The sequence below is a fragment of the Talpa occidentalis genome, unplaced genomic scaffold (genome assembly GCF_014898055.3).
Source record: "Talpa occidentalis isolate TD23 unplaced genomic scaffold, MPIMG_talOcc4v2.1 talOcc4.1283, whole genome shotgun sequence".
Lineage (NCBI taxonomy): Eukaryota > Metazoa > Chordata > Mammalia > Eulipotyphla > Talpidae > Talpa > Talpa occidentalis.
Window position 1 is genome coordinate 1 of NW_023601304.1, and position 8,007 is coordinate 8,007.

The window sequence follows — 8,007 nt, forward strand, 5'->3', positions numbered from 1 at the left end:
CTGCCAGGGGGCCCTGCTGGCAGGCTGGGCCAAGTGGGCATGCAGTTAGTGGGAACCCAGCGAGTTAGCCCTTCCCCTAGCAGCCAGTGAGAGCGAGCGAGAGAGCAGACATATTTACATTAGAAACGGCCTGAGGGGGGATGTGCTGCTCTCTAGCCGCCTTTCCCTGTTTGACATTGCGAAAAAGCTGTTTAGATGCTGGGCAGGAGCCACTGTGGCCGCCCCAGCTCTCCCCCCTTCCACCGCCCTGCAGGCCCACACACCACTAACCGAAGGATGAGTCCTGAGACTCACGCAGCTCCACTCCCCAGCCTTGTCCTGCCTGGTAATCCAGAGCAGACCAGACCCCTCCAAGTTGACTGATGGGAAACTAAGTCTCAGAGAGGGGCAGTCTTGGGCTGGACCACACAGCAGGCCAGAGGCAGAGCTGGGACGCAACCTTAGGTCTCACGAGCTGCCGAGTCCCAAACCTCAGGAATACCCCCTCACCTTTCTGCTAAACCAGACTGTCCTCTCAGTCTCCCACTAAGTGTCTCGGTGACCCAAACAATGAAGGTTCCTTCTACCAGGCTGGGGGGAGAATAATGTAGGGCAGTATAAAATGAGTTCTGTTGCAGAAGGAGAGGACCTGGGAAAGAACATAGCCTGGGAACTCTAGAACGACCTCGCTTGTTCTCGGCTTCGCTTGGCCCAGGTAGTAGAATGGGTCGGGATTAGAGAAGAGCTCAGCTTACTAGGGATTTTCAAAAGCAGCCATGCCTGGGACTATCTGAACAGAAAGTAAGGAAACCGAGGGCCCGCCCTCACATCCAAGACCCAAGCTCTGTCCTGGTTCATGCAGCTTTCCCTTGGGGACTGCATGCCAGTTTCTTTAGGGAGATTCTGGGCTGTCTGAGTGTGTCCGGGGTGGTGAGAGGGTGGGGAAGCAGAATGATTCAATTTATAAAGAAAAAATGAAAAGAGCTGGGATAAATCAGCTGCAGAAGGCAACAACGAAGACCTACACATCTTCCGGGTTTTGGAAGGGTTAGTTCAGAGGGAAACATGTAGCAGGAGAGATTTTCCTTAAGGAACTTTAGAACTGTGGGTGCAAGACTTGGAGCAGGTACCCGAGGGAGACTTTAAGAGCCTCATCTGCTCCCCTGTTCTTGGTCTGGGAGAAAGGCAGCACTGTCCGCAGAGAGAGTAGGCTCTGCATGAGAAGGCTCTTAAGCTGAGTGTCCTCTCTTTGATGCACATATGTATGGAGTGAAGCATGTTCACCCTTCCCGTGCCCACGTGCTGCGGTCCCACGAGATGCTGGCCATCCGCAGACATCTGTGCCACAGAACGAGCTTACCTGGCTCAACAAATAGCCTTTCCCCAGCAAATTCTTTTACTTCCTACTTCTCCAAGGGGACACCTTGCCCCGATCTTACTCAGCGCTCTGTGAGGACACAGTAACTCTCCTCCTCTAAAGACCTGAAGACTGAGGGAATTAGGAATTAAATGAATTAAGGATTGAATGTATCTATGGTACTGGAAGATACTGGAGTTAAGGCCTAGCAATTCAGGAAAAGGTGTTATGAAAGCCCCAAACTAGGCTGGAGTTGGTGAGAAAGTGGGAGGGCCGCGCTGAGAGGGTGTATCACTGGAAGGTGGGGGACAGAGAAGGAAATGAGGGGCCAGGGCGAGGGCAGTGCAAAGGGAATTTACAGGAGAAGAGCAAGGAGAGAGAGGATAAAGAAAAAGATACCTGGAGTTGAAACCCCACTTGTCAGCTCAGGGTTGATTGTTTCCAAAGAGCGCCCTGTCCCACCCTCTTGCCAGAGGCGGGTCAGTGGGCTGTGACAGAGCCCTCACTCTACTAGTCAACCGGGCAGACCCGCTGCACTGTGCTAGCTCTCCTGCCTCAGCCAGAGCCTCGGTCCACAAGCACCTCTGCTTCTTATCCCCAGGCTGGCAACACTGGATCCCGGAGAGAGGCTGGGGAGGCTGCAGGGGTGGGGCAGTGGAACCACAGACAGGAGGGGAAGAGGGCCAGGGAGCCCGTCCATCTCTGAGCTGTCTCTTACTAGACCTGGCACTGTCAGGGTGTCAACATGCTCACCAGCCAATCTGCACCATCACCTGCCCCCACAACCCGTGCTCCCTGCCCCCCGCTTCCCAAGGGCCCCTGCCACACACCCTCCCAGGAGGACTGGGTTCTCCTCCGGCCTCACCCACCGATGCACGTCTTCCCGTCGGTATGGAGCACAACTTGACATGGCAGCCGCACCGGGGACCCTGCTCTGTGTCGTCACACGTGTGCTGGCAGCCGCCATTCCCGTAGTGCATGTCACTGTGCAGAGAGGGCAGGAGGCTTGTCAGCTGGCTTCGCCCGGAGCACCACAGTTCTCTGTAACACTAATACTGGCCCTGGCCTCCTGGTGGCGCAGGGTTAAAGACCACACTATCAGCTAGCGCCAGCCACTGCAGCACAAGTTCGATCCCCAGCCAGGGAGCTACCCACATGGCGCCACAGATCTTTCCTGTATCACCTGCTACTCCCCTCAGCAGTGTATTTAGTCCGTCTGCCCGTTCTGTTCCCCACTCTGTCTCTGGTGAATCTCTCACTCCCTCACCTCTGGCCTATACCCAGTTCTTGTATGCATTAAAAAAAAAAAACAAAAACAAAAACCTACAACTGGCCCACTTTTCTAGTGCCTCTCCCAGGCTCCCTTCTCCTGCCACTTCTTGCTCCTGAGGCCCAACACCCCTGCTCTCTGTCTCCCCTCCTCCCCACTGCCATCGCAGTTATCTCACATTTACAGTCCCGTTGGTTCTTGGTGAGCTCGAAGCCAGGGCGGCATTCGCAGGCAATCCCCCTTTGGGCGTCTCCCGGCAAATGTGCGCACAGCCGTGGTTCTTGTTCATGCAATTCATTCCTTCTAAAAGGGAAGAAAGGGAATGGATGCTGCATACTTCGGGCACCTAGAGGAGAGGAACTGCGAGGGTGGGGACTGAGAAGTTGGGAGAATTCCACTGAGGCTGCAACTCAGAGTAGACTGACTGTCCCCCTCGTGCCCTAGGTGCTGGGTGGCTTCAGGATGCACCCAGAAAAATATAAGACATTATCTCTTTCCTCAAAGAGCTTACAGTCAAATTGGGGAAAAGAGAAATAATGATCAAATCTATAATGTGAGTGGGAACAATTGGTATGGATAATTACACAATTTCATTCAACAATTATTTATTAAGCTCCCACTACAGGCAGGGCAGTATATTAGGCGTGGGGGATACAAAGATGAATAGGTTAGTGCCTGCCTTCAGGGAGGTCAGTCTAGTTGGGGGGGGGTGGGCAGAGTCCTTGGGGCTGATCACAAGACTCCCAGGGTAGCCTCAATCCAACTCTGACCCCAATCCCAATGAATTCTACCAGATTTTGCTTTAACACAAAATATCCACTGAGCCCTCAGGATTGATGGGGCTGAGGGACAAGAAAAGGGGCGCTAGTGGAGTTGGGTAGGGATGGCAAAACTTGGGGTACTGAGGGAAAGCTCTGGAGCAGCAGATGGACAAGTCTGGGAGCGCAGGGCGGGGCTGACCTTCTGGCCGCTGGATGCAGGTGTGCTGGTTGTCGCTGAGGAAGAAGCCTTCCCGGCAGTGGCACTCATAGCTTCCCATCATGTTGACACAGCTCTGTTGGCAGCCACCGTTGCCCTCGGCACACTCATCCACATCTGTGCAGACAGGTGGTGGGGGAGGCGGTGGGGTGTAGGCCGGGGTCCAGGGTAACCTGGGACTTCAGGGCCCAGGGCTGAGAGCAGTCTTAGGAACCCAACAGCCCTTCCCAATCCAAGACCCAGCTTCAGTCAGGCTCATCACCAGCTAGTACCCCACTGCTCATGAAGAGGTCACCCTAACAGTGGAGCTGGGGAGCTAACCAAGCAGGGAGGGGACATTTGAACTTGGCCCACCTTGGGGGGACTGGCCTCCCTCTCCCTCACCCACTGACATTGGGTCTGAGGGCAGAAATGAAGAAAGAAGACAGAGCAAGAGGTAGAGCAATGGAGATCAAGATGGAGATTGGCCAGGGACAGGAACCAGGGCCTGTGGTTGTGATGAGCCCAGGGGCTCCAAGGACCTGGCCAGTGGCTTCGCCTGCAGGGGAGCTATAGCCATGGTGCTGACGTCGTTGGAGGGCAGAGTGGGGAAAGGCCATGAGCTTCAAGTCCTTGCCCGCAGAGACCATTTCTGTGGACAGACCATGGCCCCATCCTCTCTCCCCTCCCTCCATGCCTGGGCTTGCTGCATCTTCCCCAGCCTTTCTCCTATTTTGGTTTAACAAAACAAAGTCTGGTAGCTTGGCAGGGAGGGATGCGGAAAGCTGCCAGGCCACACCCCAATCACCACCCAAAATCACCACCCCCAGGTCCCAGAGCCAAGTTCTTCTTGGGGCTCCCACTTCAGTGCCTCCACTTGGTCTCTGTACTGCCTCCCATCCTGAGCCCATGGCCCTTCGGTATGCAATTTTCCAACACAATCAAAAGATTGGTCTCAAATGGAACAGCTGGAGTCTGGTTTCCAGGGGGCTTCATCTGTCCCCTCTTCCCTGAAACCTTGACCTCTTCCCTTCTGGCCAATGGCAGAGCAGCTCAGATCCTGCCTGAGAGATGCCCCTGTCGGGGTGAGGCGGTACACTTTCCTTCACCGTGGCGTGTCCTTTGCCCCACGCCTCATTGCATCCCTGACTCCCATCTCTGTCTTCCCACTCTACCCCCGCCTACATTCCGTTCTCTACTGCCCACTTCTAGCTCAGCTCTGTCACTCTGTTCCTCTAGCCAAGTTCTTTCCTCCAGTTCTGGGGTGGGGTGGAAGAGGACTGAGGCCCAGGGTGTAGATGACTTCCTATGAGTTCCCCTAAAAGTCAAAGGTAGGGCTGATACTTTGAGCCCCAACCCTAGGGTGAAGGTGAGAGTGACTTTTGCTCCCCCTGGACACTCCATATATACTTTTTCTATCCCTCTGGCAGGTTCTCCCTAAACACTTATAGGGAAACTAGACTTGGAGAGAACTGGGGGCTTAGAGCAGTCAAGGGCAATCGAAGAACCCAGAAGCTGATGTTCATTGTTCTATAAGCAACTCATGGTGAAGGTCCAAGAGTCAGATTCTCCTTTCAAAGCAGACCCAAAGAGACCCTCACCCTCATGGGTAACTGGGTAGACAAGAAGTGAGTCCTGAGCCTCCCCGGTAGAGCAGTGGTTAAGCGCTGGGCTGCAAAGCTGCCTGTGGCCTCTGCAGCGCCGGTCCCTGGTCACCGGCAAGGATCCCACATGCACACAGACCTCTCTGCCGTGCCTGCTGCTCCCCTCAGCAGTGTATTTCGTCAGTCTGCCTGTTTTGTTCCCCACTCTGGCTCTGGTGAATTCTCTCGCCCCCCACACTTCTGACTGTACCCAGTGCTTGTATAATAAAAAAATAAATAAATCTTAAAAAAAAAAAAAGTTAAAAAAGAAGTGAGGTCCTTCCCCAGTGGCTACTGTGGTAAGAGAGGTGGCTGGGGCTGGGGGAAGGGTCCAGCAGGGATCAGGGTTAGAGGCCCAGGTTGGGAGCAGAAAATCCATAGCCTGGTCCAAAGACAGAAAGCAACTGGGTTTTGAGGCAGCTGTGTAGTTAGGAGGTTCCCTAGGCCAGTAGGACCTTAGGTAACCCTATATGGTCATGTGGGGGGTGGGAGAGCAGCCTAACCTATTTTTCTGGGTATCATGTCTCTTGCTTCTCTTCCTTTGTCTTTTATTCTTCTAGTCTTTTATTTTACCAGAGAAAAAAGGTTTGGGAAAGGACCCCTGGTTTCACATCTCATAACATTTCCTACTGTAGGGTTCAGTTTTTTTAGTTGGGGAATAATGTGACTTAATCCCAGCAAATTTCCAGAATGATAGAGACCAAAGTCGAGTTTAATCCCTTAGAGATTCTCTCTCTGATCCAGCCAAAGGAGATCAGGTCAGAACGAGAACTCAGAAGTAAGTAGATGATGAGCCTGGAGATTGCAGAAGAACTGGAAGAAAACCAACCTTTAAGTGTCAGCAGCTCCCCGGGGCACAGGGGACCATCACCGTCTTCATCAACAACACCCTCTCATTTATTGAGGGTCTACTACGCGCTAAGGATGGTGCAGGACTCTACACACTTCTGGTAATCCTCCCAGCAGCCCTTTGAGTGGCAGGCTGAACCCCCATTTTAGAGGTGAGGAAGCTGAGATGCCCAAGATGAGCTGATTTCCCAAGGCTCCACAGACTAAGCAGCAGAGCAGGATCTGTCTGGAGCCAAGTCACCGGCCACTGCGCTTTGCCCCTCGTGCAAAACCCACGACTGTCGCCGCCCAGCCGGCCCTGGCAGCACTTCCTAGCAGCATCTGCTCCGATGTTTTTCATGCAGCGGGATTATTTCAACCAGTGCCCCGCCTCAGAGGGGAAGCTGACTTTGTTCTCTATTTGTGGGAATGAAGCTTTTTGAGCACCTTCCTTGGAAGTGGGAACTGCTTGAAAACACCTCCTTCCCGACGAGATATCACTTCCCACCCCCCTCTCCACTGCTCACCCAGACAGTTGTGTCCGTCATGTGCCAGGTGGAATCCATCATAGCAGGTACATCGGTAATTGCCGGGATGTTGACGCAGTCATGCACGCAACCTGCGTTATCCTCTCGTTCACATTCATCCACGTCTGTGGGCAAAGAGGAAGTGAGGCTGCTGGACCCACCTGTGTGCCCCCCATACCCCCTACCCTGGTCCACCTCTGGGCTCAGCCTTGTGGTGGCTTTTAAAAATATATACGGCACCTCTGTGTGTGTTTGAACATGGTTTTCATGGTCTACAAAACATTTTGCATCTTGCTATTTTCATCGAAATGTAAGTCATAAAGAAAAAATAAACTTAAGTTATAAAGACTTTCATTTCTAGTCTTTCTTATTATTGCTGTACTTGGTTTTAGAACATCCCATTGTGCTGCTATATCATAATTTATTAATCCTTTTCTCTATTGTTGGAGTCCTTCCGTTTATTTCACTATCATAAATAATGCATCAAAGAACACTCACCAATATATTATTGTGTTGCTTGGCGTTCCTTAAATAAGCCCCTAATATTCCTGACTCAAAGGGTATAAATACCTTTGAAGAGTCTGGCTAGGAATGACAAGATCACTTTTCAATTTATGTTATCACCAGGAATCAATGAGTACACCTTGTCCAACTGAAGTCTTACCAACACTGGAGGTCACAGATTTAAAATAACATCTTGAGACTGCCTTAACTTCCATTGCTTAAGAGGTGAAGATGTGCTCATTTTCAGTATGAAATTCCCTAAGGAAAACCATTCTTATCCTTTATGGGCAGGGGTAAAGGTGTGAGGCATTAGGGTACCTCATCCCCATGACTCTGATCCCCTCCCAGACCCCCTACCCGTCTGGTTCTGCAGCTGAACAGTTCCCACCAGGCTGGCCGACAAGGTGCATTTGTGCAAACTGGAAAATGGTGTCTTCTCTGAGAAGATACAGCCCCCCTCCCGTGTCACCCCCTTCCCATGCCAGTGGGGATGTAGCCTTAAGTGTAATGTGCAGTATGGCCACTGAAGGCAGGGCACTGGCTGCCCTCCCAGCAGGTCCCCCTTCTCCAGGTGCCCTCCAGCCTCACCTTTGCAGTGTTTACCATCCCCCGTGTAGCCAGACTTGCAGATGCATTTGTATGATCGCGGGGTGGTCTGGCAGATAGCATCGATGTGGCAGTTGTCAGTCCCCTCCACACACTCGTCCACATCTGGCAGGGGCAGAGGGGCATGTGAGACCCTCTGTTGGTGCAACCCAAGGTATATCTCGAGGGAGGTCCCCACGGGTAAAATCCTTCTTCTTTAAAATAGAGAAAGAGACCTTTCAGAAGCAGGTGTTTTCCTCGCACCGTCTCATACCAGAGTAGGCCAACTCTGTAATTTCAGGAATTCAGAAGGAAACCCCACTCCCTCAAAAAAACTTAATCTATGACAGCTAAAAT

The 8,007-nt window shown here is 52.3% G+C and overlaps 1 long non-coding RNA gene across 1 annotated transcript; it reads right to left on the minus strand.

The window, feature by feature from the left end:
* Nucleotides 1–2,848: 2,848 nt before the first annotated feature.
* On the minus strand, nt 2,849–7,710 carry LOC119242638 (uncharacterized). The gene is made up of 4 exons (XR_005124533.2): nt 7,654–7,710; nt 6,562–6,686; nt 3,567–3,701; nt 2,849–2,909 (listed from the first exon to the last, which is right to left on the minus strand). It is a non-coding gene; the product is annotated as an uncharacterized LOC119242638 (long non-coding RNA).
* Between the last annotated feature and the right edge of the window lie 297 nt (nt 7,711–8,007).